The sequence below is a fragment of the Rattus norvegicus genome, chromosome 18 (assembly GCF_021556685.1).
Source record: "Rattus norvegicus strain SHRSP/BbbUtx chromosome 18, alternate assembly SHRSP_T2T, whole genome shotgun sequence".
Classification (NCBI taxonomy): Eukaryota; Metazoa; Chordata; class Mammalia; order Rodentia; family Muridae; genus Rattus; species Rattus norvegicus.
Window position 1 is genome coordinate 41,345,606 of NC_141551.1, and position 22,080 is coordinate 41,367,685.

Sequence of the window (22,080 nt, forward strand, 5' to 3'; positions counted from 1 at the left end):
TGTAGAACTCTCAACTCCTCCAGCACTATACTTGCCTGGATACCTCCATGCTTCCCATTATGATAATAGGCTGAACCTCTGAACCTATAAGCCAGCCCCAATTAAAATGTTGCCCTTTATTAGAGTTGTCTTGGTCATGATGACTCTTTACAGCAATGTAAGCACCAACTAAGACACTGTACTACTGGATGTAACAGGCAAGTTGGGTCAGGCCCACCACTGTCTTACTGTGTGTAACTTGCTTGGTTTCACTTGGTCACAGATTGTTAGGAATTTTGTTTCACATGGAGACTTTTTGGTTATTTGATTTTTCAAGACAGGGTTTCTCTGTGTAACAGCACTGGCTGTCCTGGGACTCACTAAGTATACTAGGTTGGCCTCAAAATCAACCCCTTGGCTCTGCCTCTGCCTCCCAAGTGCTAGGATTAAATGTGTACACTGGTTGTGGCCACCACCACCACCACCACCACCACCACTGTCACCCCCAAGCTTCCATGGAGCCCACCCAATTTTACTTAGGTGACACTTACATGCAGCTTGGCACTTTAGTTCTTAGAGGTGACGCAGTAGTGTATTGAGGTTATTAGGATAGGATTATTGTGTTTTGTATGAGGGGAGAGGATGGACTTCTAGGGACTAAATGGATGTGTTTTCATGAAAATTTATATGTTGTGTGGAGTAAGACAATCCTTTTTTTATTTTTTTACTTTTGTGATAAAAGTCCCATTAAAATCAAATCTCAAAACCAACTGCCTTGTTAGGTCTCTGTTACTGTGACAAAATCTCCAAAAAATCAACTTAAAAGAAGAGAGATTTCTTCTGCCTCAGCTTCAGAGGTTTTAGTCCATGGTGTGAATTTACTCTGCTGATTCAGGGCCTATAACAAAGCAGAGTATTTGAGGCTCAAAGCTGCTCGCCTTACAACAGCCAGAAAGCAGACGGAGGGAGGGGCAGAAACAAGACAGCCTTCCAGAACACATTTCCAAACACCAACTTCCTTCAACCAGCCCTGCTTCCTAAAGCCTCTACCATTTCCCAGTGCTTCTATCAGTGGCATCTATGCCCTCTGCACATGGCCTCTGGAGACACTTCATGTCCATACCACCATGGCTTCTATATACACCATACTGAACAGAGGATTTGAAGTGTGACAGCAAAGACATATCACTCATGATGGTAATACCATCTACATGTCTCTTGGCTGTTTTGTGCTTGCTTTATGACATTCATGTTATACTAGGGTAGTTTTGATGACATCATAAACACAGGTGGACTGGGGCTGTGTACTGTGTACTAGGGATTTGTGTATATCTCCAGGTCAAATATGGCTGGTGACCATTCCGCAGAGTCCATGGTATGAGTGAAGTTCACAGCTAGAAGCTGACAGAAGAGCTTCTAGTATTGTAACTTTTCACCTGTTAGAAAGTATCCAGGTAACCAAAGGCTTCAGATTACTAAAGTTTAATTACAAATTGGTTTAAAATTAGTGAAAGCTCCAAGGGCTTATAGTTATGTTCAAGTTATATAAAATGGAATAGTGCTAGAATGATCTACCTCCTTTTAAAAAACAATGAAACCAAGATGTCATTGGAGACTTTTACAGAACACATTTTATCTTTTTCCTTTTTCAGTTTCTGAGGCAAGGTCCATTCTGGGCAGCCCTCTCTGGTCTTAAATAACACAGGCTGACTTCAAACTTGCTGCAGTCCTCCTGCCTCAGCCTCTCAAGTGCCAGGATTAGTCATGTAAGCTGTGTCATCCATCATGCCTGGCTCCAAGAGATAGTTTCTGGAGAGATTTCCAGGTCTTTGAGGTTGTGGGGGTCACAAACGGAGGTCATTGTGTTCCTAGATAAGCATTGGAGGAACCTGACATGGTAAACATACAGGGCTGTACCTTCAAGGAAAGAAATGGAATACCTGTTATCTGCCAGAAGGCTAGAGCACACTGATTCCTATGCTGCATGCCTAGAGGCTTTGTTGGCACTGGACCTAGCCCTTTATGGTACATTTGTTTCTCTCAATCTATAGAACCCATCTTTATGGACTTTACACAGACTTTTTATGTAGTCAGGTCTGATCCATATTTAGCTTACTTTGTCCCCCAAGGAGATTTATATATGCTTTGTTGTGCAAATAGGACTGAGTGGTTACCAAAATAGTTTTTGGCAAATTGTACTGTGCTTAAATCTGCCTAAAATAAACCACTCAGAGTTAGAGTCCAGAAGTTTGAACCAACATGATGGCTCCTGAGCTGTGTTGAGCTGAACTTCCTTCTTGTCTCCTGGGAAATCATCCCTCTGAAGGTTACAGAGACCCCTGCACTAGTTTTGTCTTGATTTCTTCATTCTTTCTTGAGCAAAATATTTTAATTCTGGAAGATTCAAACTTCGTAAATTATTGTTACTGGACTTAAATAATAGTTATTTATTTATAGTTGAGGCTTGAGTTGCTTTTGTGTCTATACACATAAATGTTTTACATTTAAATATTATTGCTACTAAACAGCTTTGTCAATTATCTTTTTGACTCTTCTTTTTTTCAGCTCTAGGCTTCAAATACTATATAATAAAATCATTATGATGTTGCTTTGTGGAGCTCCACAGGAAGCTTCCCTAATATGCTAAAGATTTGCTACAGGCTCTATAAAAGGAATGATGCTAAAATGATATGTCAAAACAGAGTATGTATATTCATACATACATAGTTTAATTAGCAACTCAACTAAACAGATGAGTTATTTTATTGCCAATTTTGCAGCATGGGAATAAAAATGATACGTCTGCTTTTCAATTAATTACATTAAATATTATTAACATATTTCTGTTCTTATTTTCAGATATTTATTAATCATAGTTTGATGGTTTGAAAAAGAATGACCTTCATAGACTCATGTGTTTGAATGATGGTCACAGGGAGTGGCCCTATTAGGAGGTGTGGCCTTGGAATAGGTGTGGCCTTGTTGCGGGAAATGTGTTACTGTTAGGGTGGGCTTTGAGACCTTCCTCAAAAGAAGGCTTCCTGGAAGTCAGTCTTTTCCTGTTTGCCTTTGAAACAAGATGTAGAACTCTCATCTCCCTCTGTGCCATGCCTGCCTGGATGCTGCCATGCTTCCTGTCTTGATGATAATGGACTGAATCTCAGAACATGTAAGTCGTTTAAGCTGGTCTTCTATAGAAGTAGGTTCTAACAGATGTGCTGGCAAGTAGATGTAAGCAGGGTTTTCACTTAGGACCCTTAGCTCTGACAGAGGAGGAAAAACACATTAGAATTTCAGCTGGAGTTTTCCAAACAATAGACAAAATTACATTTTTACCTCTCTGAATCTTATAAACTTAAGTCAATATAGTCAGTCACACAGACGAAACATTCACAAGGACTCGGCGTAGAAGTTCAAGGTTACTCGTGTGGAATTCTGGCTTTTGTCACTCAAATCAGAGATCCTTGAAAGGACAGTGCCTGGAGACTGGGCACTGAGTCCTTAGCAGTTGTCTGTTAATAAATCCCAGAACGCTTTGTGACCTTAAATCCTCAGCAGGATGGCAGCTGGGAAATAAAGGACAACAGAATTTGGTGAAGGGAGATTGACCGAGGCCGGGCGTGGGGAGAGGCTGTAAAATCATGTGAGGTTCCCAGTGTCCCTAGAGCACATTGTGTAATGCCTTTGCTTGTCCCTCAGCTGGACACATGCTCTGTGCTCCTGCCAAGTTGCATAAGGAGAAATTTCAGTGCTTTGAAAATGTGCTTTGGCTATGAGGACGCTATGGCAAAGACATCAGGCCACTCTGTCTGGACTTCGAGTCTGAGAAAGCACCGCTTATGCCCCAAAATCCTGTCTGTCTGTCTGCCTGCCTGCCTGCCTGCCTGTCTGTCTATCTGTTTCTCCCTCTCTCTCCTTCTTTCTTAAATTTATTTTAATGTATATAGGTATCTTGCCTGTGAACCATGTGTCTGTCTAGAGCTTAGGAGGCCAAAGGAGAGTGTTGATTCTCCTAGAGCTTGAGTATAGGTGATTTGTGAACCACCAAGTGGATGCTAGGAATCCACTCAAGTCTTCTGGAAGAGAACCCAATGCTCTAATCATAGAGCCATCTTTTCAATCCCCATATATATCATCTTTCTCACTGGCCTGCGTTTGTAGCAAGTTGCAGGGCATTCAGGGTTGTCATAGGAATATAAGGAAGACATTAGGGGCGGGCATAGGTGGTGGCTGGAGAGATGGTTCATCGGTTAAGAGTTCCTAGGACCCACACGACAGTTTGGAACTACTTGTAACACTAGTTCCAAGAGATCTGATGGCCTCTTCAGACCTCAATGGGCTCCTACATGCACTTGGTGCCAATACTCATGAAGGTACACACACATACATACATTAAAAAGAATTAAACACATAAAATATTTATTTATTTATTTATTTATTTATTTATTTATTTATTTATTTATTTATTATATGAGTACACTGTAGCTGTCTTCAGACACACCAGAAGAGGGCATCAGATCTCATTACAGATGGTTGTGAGCCACCATGTGGTTGCTGGGATTTGAACTCAGGACCTCAGGAAGAGCAGTCGGTGCTCTTAACTGCTGAGCCATCTCTCCAGCCCCAAAATATTTTTTTAAATATAGACAGGATCTGAGGATAGGACTCTCAGAGCTCAGACATCCAAAAGTGTAATACCAATTATTTAAGCATGTGACATATTTTCTCTGAGCTCTGTCTCCTTCTAACTGTCGTGGCTTCACCAGCCTTATTTATCAATAACTCAGAAACAATATGCCAAATACATTCAGAGTGCATGCTGTGGACTGCAGGCATTATCTGGGATTTTGTAAGAAATGCCCTCTCAGTCTACAACCCACATCGACTAAATCAGACCTTCTGAGATTAGTCCAGTAGTCTGTTTTTAAATAAGCCTTCCAGAAAATTCTGAGGCACACCTCTGAGGGAAAATGATGTCACTATGTTACTGGGGAGCAGCAGACTCAATTGGGGGGTTGCTTATGAAATGACTAAAGCCCCACAGGAAGGGAGTCAGAGCCATGAGCTCTCTCTACACAGAGACCAAGAATGGGAAAACAGTCTTTCTCTAGTTTGCTTGCACTAGATCCATGCCAATGAGTTGGCAAAACATTACACACCTCCACTGTGACTAACTGTTTTGAAATAGTAGGCAAGAGGAGAGGTTGAGTAGTTCAGAGAATTAAGGAAGAACACGTTGTTTTGAGAGTCTGAACCCTTTTCCCGATTCTCCCATCATCTTTCTATAAATACTTTGAGAGCTCAAAGTGGGTGTTGTCCGTGACCTTGGATTGGAACCTTCCTAATTATAGTTGCTTCGTGAACATTTGGAAAGTGAGTGAATGAAATTAAGGCTTTGTTTTCTGTGGATCATATTCTGGAGCACGGTCCTTGCTCACACAGCTTGTTGGTAGGTTCCAGATCCGTGCAGCTGTTAGGCTGAGGTTCCCAGTTCCCTGTCAGTTACTGGCTGAGGGCCTTACACAGACCACAGAGGCTGCCAGCATTTTTTGGCTCACGGCCACTTCCCTCTGCCTTCATGGTCAATCCCAGTTTCTTTAGAATACTGAATCTTTCCTCTTTCCTATCTTGCCCTGACTCTTTCTTCCACTACTAAAGGTCCATTCTGCTAAACAGGGATTTGCCAAATAATCCAGGGAAAGTGAATCATATTTAGATTTTTGAAGTCCCTTTTTCCACATAAAGTAGATATTCACACGCTATGCAGACTTGGGCAGTTGCCTCATTGATGAGCCACTGTTCTGCCTTCTATAATGTGTCCTAGAAACACTGAATACTAGACATCGAAGGGAGGAACAGATATATTGTTTCTGTAAAAGCCATTAGCATAACTGGTCAACAGCCAATATTAAGTCTTTGAGAGAGTGTGAGTTAAAGAAACCAGTCTGCATCCCTCTGCTATCACCTCTTGTAGAAACGGCCCCTCCCTTTGCCTGCCTTCCAATCAAATCAGGATATGAATAGTTGACAACTATGGGATACTTTACTACAAACTGAACAGAAACCAACATGAGGCAATCACATTATCTTAATTAAATATTTGTATTATTTTAGAGGTAAGAGATATTGTTCTTTTAAGTATTTAAATTCGAGGAAAGTCAAACCTATTCAGAGTAATAAATGCTGAGACTCAGCTTCCACAAGGCTTGCCTACTCCATGGTGATGCCTCAGAAATGATTCCAAGAACTGAAGAGAAACTTGACTCAGGCTTATGCATCACACATAGAGGTCTCAAACCTTAAAGGACAATACCAACCAATGACAGAAAGACTGGATTAGGCCTAGGCAGGAATTTAACACTTCCACAATCACTTGGAAAACATTTGCTGATAAGACTCAGCAGAAGAAGGAGCTCGGCTGAAGCAGGGGAGAGAATTCTGTGTCCTTTCAAGCCAGAGAAACAAAAAATAAGATTAGCTAGAAAAAGGGCTTGGAGGATAAATTAGTCATTGCTTTAGGCACAGTGTTTGAGCATTTCTTGGTCTTTTTAGTTGGAATTCTGTCGGTAGCACATTATTTCAGATATCCAGATGTCCCTTCCACACAAGCCACTGTGTGATGAATTCTGCTGTCTCTCTGAACAATTATCCACTCCTTGCCTCACTTTGTGAACTATTGTTCAATGATTTATTATTAGCAAAGGCATGGTGACTAGTTTGTCATTTGCTGACGTCATTCTCAGAGGTGAGAAGGAATTGTGAGTTGAACCACATATAAAACACATCACCACCCACCCTACCACAAGACAAGCGAAGCCCCAAGCTCATGTCACCTTTATCTTGAACAAGATCTTAATGAAGAAACTCCCAGACTTTAATTCTGAATGGCATCTTTGTTTGGAAGTCTAGGCCGCTCTCCAAGAATTTTAAACAACTGCTCCATACAGGGCAGGAAAATCCTATTTCTTGTTTTGCTCCCAGAAATCTTTGCTCTGTCCTGTTCACAAAAAGGAACACTGTTCCAGGAGAGCAGGGACCAGACTGTATTTACAGCACTCTGCTCCTACCCAGCATGGAGGATCGTTTGTCCCTTAGAGTTCCCACCAGCCTCCTGAAAGAAGAGCCGTCAGAGCTGACTTCTCAATGAGTTGCAGTCTGCCTGAAGCCATAAATAAACATTATGAATGCATTTGCTGCTTCTGGTGACTGTAAATACAGTTTACTTTCATTTCAGTAGCTGGCAGAATCCTTTAACTGTCATGTGACAGGTAGAGTGTCCCTTCTCTTTCAAGCCAGTTGGCTTCCTGAGACAGAGGCTGCTATCAGGCCCATTCTCTTTGTGACCCCACATCCCCACCCCTTTAGCCTTTACCTAAAATATACTTTTTCATTCTCCATGTGGCTCTCGAATGTCTGCTCGCTAGCCCCGAATCACACTTCCTGGCCTAATTTCTCCATTTGGAATGTAACTTCCAGGTAAGTAGAAGTGGACCAAGGATCTTTATATAGCCATCTCTGTATTTCTGAAGGCCAGCTCATTGTCTATGCCATAATAATAAATAAGACTACAAAGCCCAAAGTCAACGATAATTGCATACACTGATATGCAAATTCTATTTACATAGTCTACATACATTAACTCATTTCATGTATACTATAAGATAGGCATTATAATTTCATAGATAGGGGAATCTAGATGTGAGGATGTGAAACTACAGTATGATTTATGTGGACTGCGGGAACCTATACCTCACATCAGAGAAGTCCTACAATAGAACTTGTAATCTGTAGATAGTCTAAGGGAAAGTTTCTTGGAAATGGGATGGGATTGGAATAGGAGAAGACAAGTCTTTGCAGCCCCTCCAGTGACACATGCTGGATGAACTTGCACAGCACTTCAGGGACCTCTCCTTGTTTGGGCCTTGTTTCTGACAATTGTCTATATTGTTGTGATCTTACAGAGTGCCAGGAGTTACAGAGGCTGAATGTACAAGCACAGTGTACAGGTTCACTTTGTGTGTCGACTAGACACAAGCTGGAGTTATCACAGAAAGGAGCCTCAGTTGAGGAAATGCCTCCATGAGATCCAGCTCTAAGGCATTTCCTCAATTAGTGATCAAGGGAGGAGGACCCCTTGTGGGTAGAGTCATCCCTGGTTTGGTAGTCTTGGGTTCTATAAGAGAGCAAGCTGAGCAAGCCAGGGGAAGCAAACCAGTAAGAAACATCCCTCCATGGCCTCTGCATCAGCTCCTGCTTCCTAATCTGCTTGAGTTCCAATCCTGACTTCTTTGGTGATGAATAGCAATGTGGAAGTGTAAACTGAATAAACCTGTTCCTCCCAACTTGCTTCTTGGTCATGATGTTGGTGCAGTAATAGAAACCCCAAGGCACCCAGGTAATGGGAGTTCTGCACAGAACTTAGAGCTTCACATGGAAGGATCCTAAGTGGTATGTTGGGGTTATTAGGTGGTGGCAGGGGGCCTAACCAACTGCAGAGCCTGCAGAATACTGCCTAGCTACTGTCCTTGCCCAGAGAATCTCTGCATCCATTCTCTACCCCAAGAATATCCATAAAATCAGCATATCACTCTGAACCAAATACCAGCCAAACTGTACTCCCACCTAGAGGCTAAACTGGGGCAGCATCCAGGTTCACAGAGGTTATTGTAGGACTGAGAGCCCCTGCCCTTAGATGCTTGCCACATGGGCACCTTATATGGATACTTGCTAGTTCACAGTCAACTATAGATCCAGAGTGGCTCAAACAACAAGATGGATCCAAACAGCAATATGATCACAGAGGTGGCAATCCATCACCTTGACTGAATTTCACTGCTAGGGTAAGCCACCACCCATGCCTACCCTCAGGAGGAAGAAACGCATGCCAGAAGATGACATTACCAGAGGCTGTATTAGAGACTCTCAGGACCCCTTCAAAGGGAGCACCAGCAAGTTAGACATGCAGACAGGAATGTTGACTCCTGTGGGTGACTTGTTTGTAGAGATATTCCTGCCTAAAAGAATGACTCCTCCAGAAATGTCTGCCAGGAAGGAGTTAAGTGACTCTCTGTTCATGTTTGTAGTAAATATAAAAGATGGGCAGGAACAGGGCTGGGAAAACCAACTTCCCATTACTTTCATACATGAAGATTGATTCTTTACAACTATTTATCCCTGGGTGACTAATTTTTTTTCATCAGCAAATAAGTTGTTTTGAAGATTTGTTCAGGCGAGCAAGCATGGTGGTGTCTACCTCTAATCTCAACACTAGAGAGAGGGGCAGGGGCAGGAAAATCTTTGTATGAGGCCAGCCTGGTTTACAGTAAGTTTCAGGCCAAGCAGGGCTACATAGTGAGACCCTGTCTTTACAAAACCAAATAGCTACAACAACAAAGAAAAGGAAACAAAAGCAAATTTGTTCAGAAAACAAAGAAGGAAAGGGACTCTCTCTGGAGCCCCGTTTCTAGCAGATAACCTATTCCATTCCTGGGAAGGTGCATGGCACCCAGCAAAACTGTTCTTCAGTCGGAGACATTGGAAAAGCAGTGAGGATGTGTACAAGAGAGTGTGTGCCTTTCTTTCTCATAGTACTTTCTAATTTGTAGACCTCCCTTAGATAAAGCCTTCGGATCATCTCGATCTCTAGGAGGTACCTCTAGACACAGAAAACAAATGGAGAAAGGTTGCAAGGTGAAAGGAAGAATGTCAATGCTGAAGCCACTGCTAAGAGCCAAGAAAGAGTCTGGAGAGAGGACTCGGCTGTCAAGAGCAGCTTCCTTCCAGATGACTCAGGTTCAATGCCCAGCACCTTCACAGTGGCTCACAACTGTGTGAACCTCCAGTCCCAGGGGTTATCTGACATCCTCTTCTGGCCTGTGTCAACACCAGACATAAACGTGGTACACAGATACACACGGAAGCTAAACACCTATACACATAAAATAAACATTTCAAAAGAATGAATTAAGAGCCACGCAAACACTACAGGGAGATGTTGCTCAGGGTCCCGTGTACGTGACTGTCCCCACCCTGGATCCATGGGATAGGACCAGGTAATATCAAGTACGTAAGGACTTGAGCACAGGAGAGTCTCAGAATATGAGTTTGTCATCGACTTAAAAACAAGGAGAAACAGCACACTGCGTGAGCATAAAACACCTACGTGACCAGCACGTCTGGCAATGAAAATGTTGGTTGTTAATCCAACCATGTTCAAGGGTCACTTGCCTACATTTCCTTCCTATAAACTGTGTTATTGTAAGAAACACATTAATGAGAAAGAGAAACTGAGCTTACCACCACAGTACTCCAAGAGGACAATAGAAGCCAGAACTTAAGAGTCTCTGGTCCTCTCTTCAATAGACTTTCCAAACTTCTATCACACAAACATCAATGTAAAGAAACGAGCCATGTATAGGCTGAGGTTTAACCAGAATGTATGCATCAGAACATAATATGGTCATATCTGCCATATCTGGTCAATATATGTAAATTATGAATATTTTAGAATAGGTATTTGAATATACACACACATATATGAACACATGTGTATGAATACATATATTACAGACCATGTCATTGAGAGTCAGAATGCCTAGAACTGTTGAGAAGACACGAGTGGTCTCCCCTCTTCCCCGATAGAGAAGCCCAGATTCCAGCTATGCTGAGTTCTTTGGCTGTATCACCAGAAGAAAAGATACACTGTGAACTTAGTAGACATGCATGGATATCTATGGATGAGAGTGGAAGCCCAGATCTTCGAAGTGTGCTTAGAAATGTATAGAGTGGTAGGAAAGGTGAAGTGTGTGTGTGTGTGTGTGTGTGTGTGTGTGTGTGTGTGTGTGTGTGTTTTAACAAGAGCAGATTTTAGGTGGGATCTTTTAACCCCTTCATGAGGATAACAAAGAAGGTTGGGGATAGTAAATAGGCAAGAACATAAGAACATGAAGATTCTATGACTTTATGTGAGAGTAGACACCATCTTTATGAAATTAGACAACACTGGCTTTCTCAAACACACTAAATTGTAAGTGACTCTAAGTGGCATTGTAGATGGAAAGTGAATGTTCTTCCTTTCATTACTTTTATTCATTTAGGGCTTGCTGACTCTATATTAACTTGCCAGGAGTTCTGTAAAGAGAACCACAGACTCTGTGAGTTAATAGCAGAAATGCATTCTCTTCTTACCATTCTAGAAGCTAGGTGGCATTTGGATGTGACAAACACTGTTCTCACAAGTTGCAAGCTATTATAATTTGAGGAAACTTGATCCTATTTCATCTGATTTTCAAGTAAGCCTGTGGGATACACTGTAATAGAGACACTGTGATCTCTGTGTGTTATTTGATCTCTCCAAACTAGGTATTTTCAAAGCCAGGGTTCACCTGCCAGCATTTATGGCCACAGAGAATCTGTAACTATTAGACAGCATCTCTTGTTCATCATGCCGCAGCAGCTTTGTGAGTGACTGAAGGGATCTCTTAAGAGAAAACACTGGAGGGGCTGGAGAAATGGCCAGTGGTTTCAAGCACTTGCTACTCTTGTAGAGGATCTAGGTTCTGTTCCCACCATCCACATGGTACCTCACAACCATCTATTATCCCAGTTCCAGGGGAATCTGATGCCTCCTTCTGGTTACTATGGGCAGTATGTACATGAGGGAACTTAACATACTTACAGGCAGAATACTCGTGCAAATAAGAGCTTAAAATAAAGCTTAATTTTATAAAAGGAAGAAAGATGGACAGGTCAGTAATAAAATGGATAATGGGTCTGATTACAGAAGAAAGAAAGAAAGAAAGAAAGAAAGAAAGAAAGAAAGAAAGAAAGAAAGAAAGGAAGAAAGAAAGAAAGAGAGAGAGAGAAAGGAAGAAAGAAAGAAAGGAAGGAAGGAAGGGAGGAAGGGAGGAAGGAAGGAAGGAAGGAAGGAAGGAAAGAAAGACAGAAAGACAGACAGGAAGACAGAAAGACAGAAAGAATACCTGAGCTATGGGAAGAAGGGATAGCACTGGCTTAGAGTTCGGTGGTATATGATTTATATGAATGCAATAGTCACGTCTCAATTCTTGTTTACTTTCTATGGTTTTGTTTATGCATAGTCTATAGTAGCCAGAAAATATTAAATCAAAGGTTCTAGAAGGAAACAGAACACACATTTTTTATTATTATTTTTTTATTAACTTGAGTATTTCTTATTTACATTTCGAGTGTTATTCCCTTTCCCGGTTTCCGGGCCAACATCCCCCTAACCCCTCCCCCTCCCCTTCTTTATGGATGTTCCCCTCCCCATCCTCCCCCCATTGCCACCCTCCCCCCATTGCCACCCTCCCCCCATTGCCGCCCTCCCCCCATTGCCGCCCTCCCCCCAACAATCACGTTCACTGGGGGTTCAGTCTTAGCAGGACCCAGGGCTTCCCCTTCCACTGGTGCTCTTACTAGTATATTCATTGCTACCTATGAGGTCAGAGTCCAGGGTCAGTCCATGTATAGTCTTTAGGTAGTGGCTTAGTCCCTGGAAGCTCTGGTTGCTTGGCATTGTTGTACATATGGGGTCTCGAGCCCCTTCAAGCTCTTCCAGTTATTTCTCTGATTCCTTCAACGGGGCTCCTGTTCTCAGTTCAGTGGTTTGCTGCTGGCATTCACCTCTGTATTTGATGTATTCTGGCTGTGTCTCTCAGGAGAGATCTACATTCAGCTCCTGTCTGCCTGCACTTCTTTGCTTCATCCATCTTGTCTAATTGGGTGGCTGTATATGTATGGGCCACATGTGGGGCAGGCTCAGAATGGGTGTTCCTTCTGTCTCTGTTTTAATCTTTGCCTTTCTATTCCCTGCCAAGGGTATTCTTGTTCCCCTTTTAAAGAAAAGTGAAGCACAGAACACACATTTTAACCTGTATATTAAGCTGCATAGTGAGCTAAGTCTTGCACTGTCTTCTCTCCAGGATCTCAGTTGTACCCAAGGCCTGGCTCACTGGGCAGCCAGCCTGGCCTGCAGATCACTTGGACTGTCCTTCACAGTGCTCGTGTTTAGACAAACTTTGGTTTACTTAGTGGCTCTGAAGTGTGAGAGTGGTGATACTGAAAGCTTGGGTGTGACAAATGGAAGGCATAAAGTATTTCCTGTGAGCAAAATGTGAGTTCTGTTCTCTTAATGAGGAAAGGACAAAGGCCTAATGTGAGACTGGGTCTGCCATAAGAACGAATCTGGCTGTTACACTACAAACCACCAAAGGTACAGCCTCACGGCCTAAGCACTTGTCTGTACATAGAAGAAGAGCACACAGTATACACCAGGGTCTACAATGCCCATAGTTTCTTTCCACCTAGTATGTTGGAACATAAGTCTACATGGGTGGGGAACTATGGAAACTATTGTTTTAGTAAGTCAGACTTAACCAATAAACCCACAGTGAGATAGACTATGGACCATCATTCTCAGTTAAGAAAATGAAAAATTAAACAAAACAGGCAGATGCCTGACCTCCCTGGAGATTGACAAATTCCTTAAGATCACTGAGACTTTTCTACAGCAAAATCTGCTGGCTTGATGTCAGTGTTACTGGTTCATCTTAAAAAGGAACTCTGTGCTACAATAATTTTAAGGTATGAGACTTAAATCTTTTTAGAGTTGTAGTTATGTAGTGTGTGTGTGTGTGTATGTCAGAGAACAACTTGTAGGAATTGGTTCTCATCTTTGGTTTCAGAAATAGATCTCAGGTTGACAGGCTTGGCTGCTTAGCTACAAGTGACCTTAACTGCTGAGCCATCTTGCCAGCGCTCAAGGTTTGGGCCTTTTAAGAGTTTGGTAGGAGTGTCTCTTACAGCCAATCTCTGTTTGTCTGAGTTTGTTAATGTTGGCAACAGTCCCAGGTGATTTTCCAGAAATGTCATTGCAATCTTTTAAAGACTGTCAAGAAAAGCTGTCAAAAAAACAAAAACAAAAAAAACAAAAAAACAAAAACAAAAACAAAAAAAAAAACAGAACTGTGACAGGTTCTGTAACAAGGCTTCCAGATCTTAGCACAGCAGACTCCATGATGGAAATACCATTCAGGCTATGAAAGTCAGCACATAGGGTGGACAGTGATGGCACATGCCTTTAGTTCCAGTACTCAGGAGGCAGAGGCAGATGGACCTCTGAGTTTGAGGTCAGTTTACAGAGTGAGTTCTAGGACAGCCAGGGCACTTACAGAGGAACTGCCTCAAAAACAAACAAAAAGCAACCAAAAATATAAAAACACAACCCAAAACAAAAACCTAAACCAAAACAACACCAACTCCCAGCACACAGACAGCACCACCTGCCAAAATGAAAACAAAGATTTGATCAAGCAAATCAAAGTCTGGGAAAGTTCTGGGAAAGTCTCTAAATGAACTAACATTGTTACTTTCGCTTCTGTGGTTCTGCTCTGTCTAGCTGTTCTTATTAACTGAGGTGTGTCAACTCAGGCTATGATTACTTTGAGAAAGGCTCTGGGGTATACTGAGATCCTGAACATCAAGATTCTGTCTGGCTAATAAAGACTTTCTGTTGGCATAAACCTATGTCCGAGTAGTCTTCTCTGTGAATACCCCACAACAGGTCCAAAATCCAACTAGCCCCTGCTTTCCGTGGACATACTACCTCCCGTATAAGCAAGCACTTAGGAAACTCCGAGCTGACAGCTACCTATGAAGTCTGAAGAGTTCCATGACATCTCTAGTATTAGGAGAACAACAGTCACCAAACATTCCTCACAGCTTCTCTCCCTTTGCTGTTTCTAGAGCCAACCATCCACAAAACATTTATGGATGTCTAGATTTTGCTAGCAAGCACAAGTTTCTCTATTCTACACCACTTCATACCTTGGAATTTTGAGATCTCCTCCTACTTCAGTTGAATTCATAAAGTCCTGTGTGTGTGTGTGTGTGTGTGTGTGTGTGTGTGTGTGTGTGTGTGTGTGTTGCCTGAAGCTCTGCTGTTTCCTCTCTAGATGCATCCTTCTCCCTTCTCATCTAGGAAGGATCCCTGGTGTAGTTTTAGTGAATCTTTCAAATTCATTTCAAATTCAAATTTAATTCCTTCTAGGACAGCCAGATCGAAGTTTAAACCCCTAATGCCACCATGCTGTAGGGGAGGGGCTTTTTAAAGAGGTAATTAGGTCATGAGTGCTCTGTATTTCTTCACAGATTGTTATCACAAGAGTAGGCTAGTTGTCACAGGAGTGGTTTTCTGAGGGATGAGCCTAACCCTATGCCTCTCTTTTGCTGTAAAGCTCTCTGCCCTTCTACCTGCTACCATGTGATAGCGTAACACAAAAGTTCTCACCGGATCCCTAGGTATTGAACTTATCAGTCCCTAGAACTGTGAAAAAATAAAATTTATTTATAAATAACTTGGTCTTTAACAACACAGAAAAGACCAAAATGCTGTGACGATTAATGTTTAATGTTAAGATGACTAGAGTTGGAATCACCTAGAAGACATACTTCTGGTATGTCTAGTGAGGTGCTTCTAGAGAGAGTCAATGAAGGAGGAAAGACCCACCCTGAATGTGGAGAGTATCATCTTCTAGGCTAGGATTTGAGCTAAATTAAAGAAAGAAAGGAAGAAGCCACATGAGGACCAGCATCTATCTCTTTGCTTCCTGACTGCAGATAAACTGTGACCAGCTGCCTCACCATCACGGGAAGAGCTTCTCTTGCTCCTCTTATCCTTCCCGCCATGATGGACTGTGCCCCCAAACCACAAGCCAAAATAAACCCCTCTTCTTCCTTAGGTTGCTCTTGTCAAGTATGTTGTCATGGCATCAAGAAAAGATGCTAATACAGAACATTGGTACCAAGAGATGGGGTTGTTGCTGTGAGAAACCTAGGCCTTCTGAACTGATGTGATGGAGGAATGTGGAAGAGTTTGGAGCTCTGGACTATCCAAGTGCTGGGAGTCCAGAAGGTCAGAATGTAGATAGAAATGGAGACACTAAATGTGGTTTCAGAGGGAGATAGAGACTTTATTGAGAATTGGACCTAAAGTCTTGTATGTTATATTCCATGGTTCCAAAATGGGTGTGCCTTCTTCCCATATGCTTATAGTTGAGTGAGGTTGAATTCAAAAGTAATGGACTAAGTTGTTTGGCAGCAGAAATTGCAAGACTGCCCAGCATTCAGGTTATGGCGCAGTTACTGCTTGCTGTATCAATTGAGATTTATAGCGATAATGTGAAGCACAAAGACACGGAAAATGTACAGATTGGTCAAGAAAGGAGTGGAAGCAAGTTTGAAGGTTTCAGCAAAGCAAATGCATAGAAAGCAGCTGGAATTATTGAAGAGACTGGTGTTATTGAAGAGAAATCAAATGTTCCTCCGTAGGACAGAAGGGAAGACCTGACTCACCCATTGGAAGCTCTTACTTATGAAAATGTAAGTAATCTGACAGGAGAGAGCCTTCTTGAGAAAATGACTGAAGGGGTTCCCTTTTCAAACCGACAACCATCTAGGGGAGTGTTTTCCCAAGTTCAGCCGCAAAGGTGCCGAGGCACTACAGCTATGGTAGACAAGGTCAGATTGTACCTAGAGCTAGTAGAATTACCAATTAACAATTGCCTGCATTGTTCTGGTTTGTCAGGCTTGCAAGAGTGAGGGGAACCATGAGGGCTTGCAACAAGGATCTAGAAAACTGCTGAGGTCGGGTAATGTGTAGAAAGGCCGAGTCTTTGTGAGCAGGCCCTCAAAGCCACTACCTAAAGCCATGAAGGTCAAAGCAGAGGTACAGTGGTGATCCCAGGATGTTGGAGAGTCTAGGACTATTGGGTAGCCATGGAATGAAAAATGCAGGCATAGAGTGGAGCTTGTCTAAGAAAGAGATCACATGTGCTGTAGATGGCAGAACTGAAGGAGCGGGGTTATCCAAAGCTGTTTAAACCCAGTGGCTGCTGCCCAGGGGGCTCAGGTACCAGCAAGTGGAGCTGCAGAATTTGGTGTTTGCCTTACTGGATTTTGGGTCTCAATTTGACTTGACCTTTCCCTGCTATGCCTCTGTTTCTTCTTTTGAGGAAGGGAAATGAACATTTCTTCCATCGTATATTTAAAGTGTGTAACGTATTTTAAATTATGGGAACTCACAGCTTAGAAACTGGCATTGTTCTGTGCTTACGCTTTTGAACAATGTTGGAACAGTAGGACTTGGGGGCTTTTAGAGTAGACTAAAGTCCTTGTGCATCATGAGATGGCCTTTGAGGACAAGGGATAAAATGCTACGGTTTAAAACAGATCTGCTTGATAGATTGAGTGGTTGGCTCAATCGACCCATCACCAGTTTTGAATACTTGCTGTTCTCCTAGAGGATCTGAGTTTGGTTCCCAGCACCCATCTGGGTCGTCTCAGGACAGCTTGTAACTCCAGCTAAAGACACATGTCAAACTCTTCTGGCTTCTACAGTAACACCACCCCCCCACACACAGTGTATACACACACACACAGTGTACACGCACACACATGCACACACACATAAGTGTACACACACAGTGTACACACACAGTATACACACACAGCGAACACGCACACACACAGTGAACACGCACACACACAGTGTACACACACACAATGTATACACACACATGCTAACACAAATAAAATTAACAGTAAATCTTTTAAAAAATGATATGTTCAGGTGTTGAGTTAAGGGAAGGTGGTCTTGTGATAATCTTTATGGTCCATTTAGCTGGACTTGGGGACACCCCTCTGGGTATGTCTATTGGTGAATTTCCAGAGGAGTTTCGGGAAGTGTCTCTGAGTTGAAGGTCTCAGACTGAATAAAAAGGAGAGAAGACTAAAGTCAGCAGATTGCCAGCACTTTATCTCTTTGTGCTTTCTGCCTACAGCTAACTCATGTCTCTGCCACCACAGCAGTCCACACCACTCCGGTCATGATGCCCTCCCTTCCAGGACAATCTCCGCCCTCGAACCATGAGCCAAAATAAACCCTCCTGTCAGAAGTTGATTTTGTCCCATGTGTTGTCACAGCAAGGAGGAAAGTAAATGATGACAAAGTCTGGCCTTTTGGAAAGTACCTCTGAGTTCTTACATCAGTGCCCAAGTGCCATTCTCTACCCTGCAGTATCTATCTTCAGGAACACAGTTTCTCCCACGCCTCAGCAGAAATGACGGAGTTTCTTTCGGAGGCTAATATTCATTCAACCACTATATCCGCCAACTTGACCATAATAAGCTATTTTAATTCTGCAAACAATATTGGGAGCCACCACATGATCAAACATGGTCCCCCCCACCTTTTTTTAAAGAATTTATTTTAGTTGTATGAGTACACCATTGCTGTCTTCAGACACATCAGAAGAGGGCATCAGTTCTCATTACAGATGATTGTGAGCCACCATGTGGTTGGTTGCTGGGATTTGAGCTCCAGACTTCTGGAAGAGCAGTCAGTGCTCTTAACCATTGGGCCATCTCTCCAGCCCACAAGATCTTATTATATGCTGTTAAATGTAAAGTAACTTTCTGCAGACGAGGAGGCGTCTGTGGAGACTGATGAGTGGCCGCATCAATAGAACCCTATTTGAACAGCTCCATTTTAAATGAGATGGACTGAAAACTTTCAGAGACTTTGTCCCCCTTACTCTTAAACAACCAATAAACCACCTCACAAACACATATAGTTGTGTAAACTCACTTGTAATCTGATGTGTTTTGTACAGTAAACTTTGACCTAATCTTTGACAGGATGAAAAAGTATATGAATGAATGAATGTCCATTTCCTGGAAACTTTACAAAGCTTCAGTCACCTTTCAGCTGGGAGGTTTATGGTTATAGTATGAGGTAGTATGAGACCCTCAGTAAAGGAAAAATTATATTAGAGCTTTATTCCACTGACAGATTAAAACTCATCAGTAGAAGAAAGGGTTGAATAGAGCAGAGTAGAGGGAAGCACTGGTCAGCCCAGTACAGACACTCTGCTGAGGGTCCCTCTCTTGGGACCACCAAGTGTGGCTTCAACAGAGGACTCAAAAGAGAAAGGTGGTAAATGTTCTGCCTTGGGGAACTCGATTATTAGGGCAATGGAAGCCTGTATCTCAGCAGTACTCCTGTCAAACCTGGTCTGAGCAAAACACCAAAACAGATGGACTTGAACCAAGATCTAGGGGAGTACAGACAGAAGCCAGATGGCCTCCAGATGGAGGAAGCAAAAAATACCAACCTCAGAACTGGCTGTGTTTTGATTCGGAGATTAGCAAGAACCTTCTTCCCCACACAGGAGACTCGTCGGGCAGGGGACAGAGAACTGACAGTTTGTTCTAGTTCACTAAACACCGGCTCTACTCCAGCCAGCTCTGGGCTAATCTTTATTTGGTTAGAACATTTCTGCAAGTTTTTGAGAAGCAAATGTTACCTTCGAATGCCCGGAGGGCGGACATAGACTTTTCGTTACCCACCATTCTCCACTGTCTGATTTACCTGCCCTCCACACATTCAGATTATGTGTGGTCTTGGTGAGTTTGAGAAGGTGGGGAAGTGGGAGGTAGTGTGGAGGAAGGCAGATGTCAGATGCACAGAATAGTAGCAGGCTATTGTTTTCATTCATCTCTGACTGAGATTTATCATCTCTTTTCACTTAGATATAGAAGAAAATTCACAGCAGCAGCAGCAGGATCTGTGACTTTACCATCACTAAAAACCATAGACTTTGGGGGCTAAAAATATGGCTTTCAGGTTAGAGCATTTATGACTCTTGTGAAGGACCCAGGTCCAGTTCTCAGGACCCTCATCAGGTGGCTCACTAGCAACTGTTAATTCCAGGGGATCCAATGCCATCTTCTTGTTTCTATAGGCTTCTTCTTGTATGGTTCAAACAAACTCATGCTACTACATGCATACACAAAAATAATAATTAAATAGATCTTAAAAAACTAGTACCCATTAATTTAGTGGAATTATCAGAAGGACTACATCACAAATCGGGTTAAAAAGCCAGTTAAACATAGATTGAGACTATATCACATAGAGCTTTAAATATGATCTTAATAGTTTAATAGTATAAAGTTAATTTCGTTAGCAAATGAGAACCACTGATTTCTTTTGCTAGTAAGGACTGGGAATTTTAAGCTAGCCTAGGCTATGTACTGACACAGAAAGAGAAGAGAAGAGAAGAAAAGAGAAGAGGAGAGAGAGAGAGAGAGAGAGAGAGAGAGAGAGAGAGAGAGAGAGAGAGAGAGAGAGGGAGTAGGTAGCAGTTGGTAGCAGAAAGTACAATTTGGAAAGTATACATTCTTAGGTCCTACTATTCTGTTCTTAAAGGATCCTCTTCACAGCTCATGGGTGCACCAGAACTGCTCTATCCTGGGTTCTAGCAAGAGAGAACAATTTCAAAGACAATTCACCTCTACAAAGGGATGGCATGTTGAAAATTTGGGACTTAGGTACAAACATTGTACAAACAAGTTCAAGATAATCAGTCTAAAGTCAAGTCTTTAAGTACCTACCCATATTTTAAAAAAAAAATTCCACCATCAAGTTGTAACATTTTACTAACTAAAAGGTTGGGTTTTGATGATCCAGTCTTATTGACTGATGACAGAGGACAGTGCTAACCACATCACACATGTTTTAATGATAAGTATTTTATTCCTTGTGGTTTGAATAAGAATGGCCCCTATAGGCTCATATATTTGAATGCTTTGTCAGGGAATGGCTCTACTTGAGAAGGATTAGGAGGTGTAGCCTTGTTGGCAGAAGTGTGTCACTGGGAGTGGGCTTTGAGGTTCAAAAGCCCAAGCTGGACTCAGTGGCTCTCTTCCTGCTATTTGTGGATCTGGATGTAAAACTCTCAGCTCTTTCTCCAGCACCATGTCTACCTGAGTGCTGCCATGCTCCCAGCCATGATGATAATGGACTGAACCTCTGAAAGTGTAAGCCAGCCCCAATTAAGTGATTTCTTTTATAAGAGTTGCTGAGGACATGGTGCCTCTTCGCAGCAATAGAATATTGACTAAGACACAACTTAAGCTATATCTTGTTGAAATTCCTGAAAATTATGGACATTCTTTCATTTTGTTTCCATGAAAATGTATGTGATAAGAATAAGAATGTCCAAAAGCATGTTATTATATAATAATGATAAGTCATAAAGGATATAATGGTATGTGATTTTTTCCAATATAATGAGACATCTTATATCTAAGTTCATCTATTTTAATAATTATGTTTTTAATTTGTCGAATGTTGCCTTTGGTCTAAGTTGTATTATGGTATCATATAATTATCCCAACAATCCTAAAATATATAGGCATTTGTGTGTGTGTGCGCACATACAGTTTGACCTCTGGAAGAGCAGTCGGTGGTCTTAACCACACACACACACACACACACACACACACACACACACACACACACAGTGAGCATGTCTGACAGTGTGTGTGTAGAGGTTTGAGGATTGAATTCAGATCTTCAGATCCTCATGGCAAGCACTTTTACCCACGTAGTCATGCTGCTGGTCCCATGGCTACAATCTTTAAGACAACAGAATAAGATGCACACCGATCTGACTTCTTCCTTCCCCATTCTCACTCGATTCCTGAGGCATTTCTTGTTATCATACTTATTACAATAAGTAATTCGTATTTCATTTCACAACCCCTGGATTGAAAAGAATAGATCCTCATTTTCTTTCTTTCTTCCTTTCTTCCTTTCTTTCTTTCTTTCTTCCTTTCTTCCTTTCTTTCTTTCTTTCTTCCTTTCTTCCTTTCTTTCTTTCTTTCTTCCTTTCTTCCTTTCTTCCTTTCTTTCTTCCTTCCTTCCTTCCTTTCTAAGATTTATCTGTTTTATGTAAGTACATGGTTGTTGTCTTAAGACATACCAGAAGAAGGCATCAGATCTCATTACAGATGGTTTCTGAGAATTGAACCCAGGACCTCTGGAAGAGCAGTCAGTGCTCTTAACCACTAAGCCATCTCTCCAGCGGGTCTCCCCTGACCCCTACCATTTACAAAATACACCTGTGATCAGTTTTCCCTTTTAATCTCATTAAACACAAAGCCACTCATCATCAGAGCAAGTTTCTAGAAATGTAATAATAATCACAGGGACAGGCTATAGTGCAACTGCAGGACTGC

At 42.1% G+C, this 22,080-nt stretch overlaps 1 long non-coding RNA gene across 2 annotated transcripts in view; it reads left to right on the forward strand.

Moving 5' to 3' along the window:
* The first annotated feature begins 1,315 nt into the window (after window positions 1-1,315).
* LOC147999773 (uncharacterized) overlaps window positions 1,316-22,080 on the forward strand; it is a 31,960-nt gene continuing 11,195 nt past the window's right edge. Inside the window, exons 1-2 of one of the 2 annotated variants that reach the window (XR_015642535.1) lie at window positions 1,316-1,433; window positions 3,059-3,148. This is a non-coding gene — a long non-coding RNA (uncharacterized LOC147999773). Of the gene's footprint in view, window positions 1,434-2,954; window positions 3,149-22,080 lie in introns of those variants that run through there. The other variant, XR_015642534.1, reaches the window with a different exon arrangement.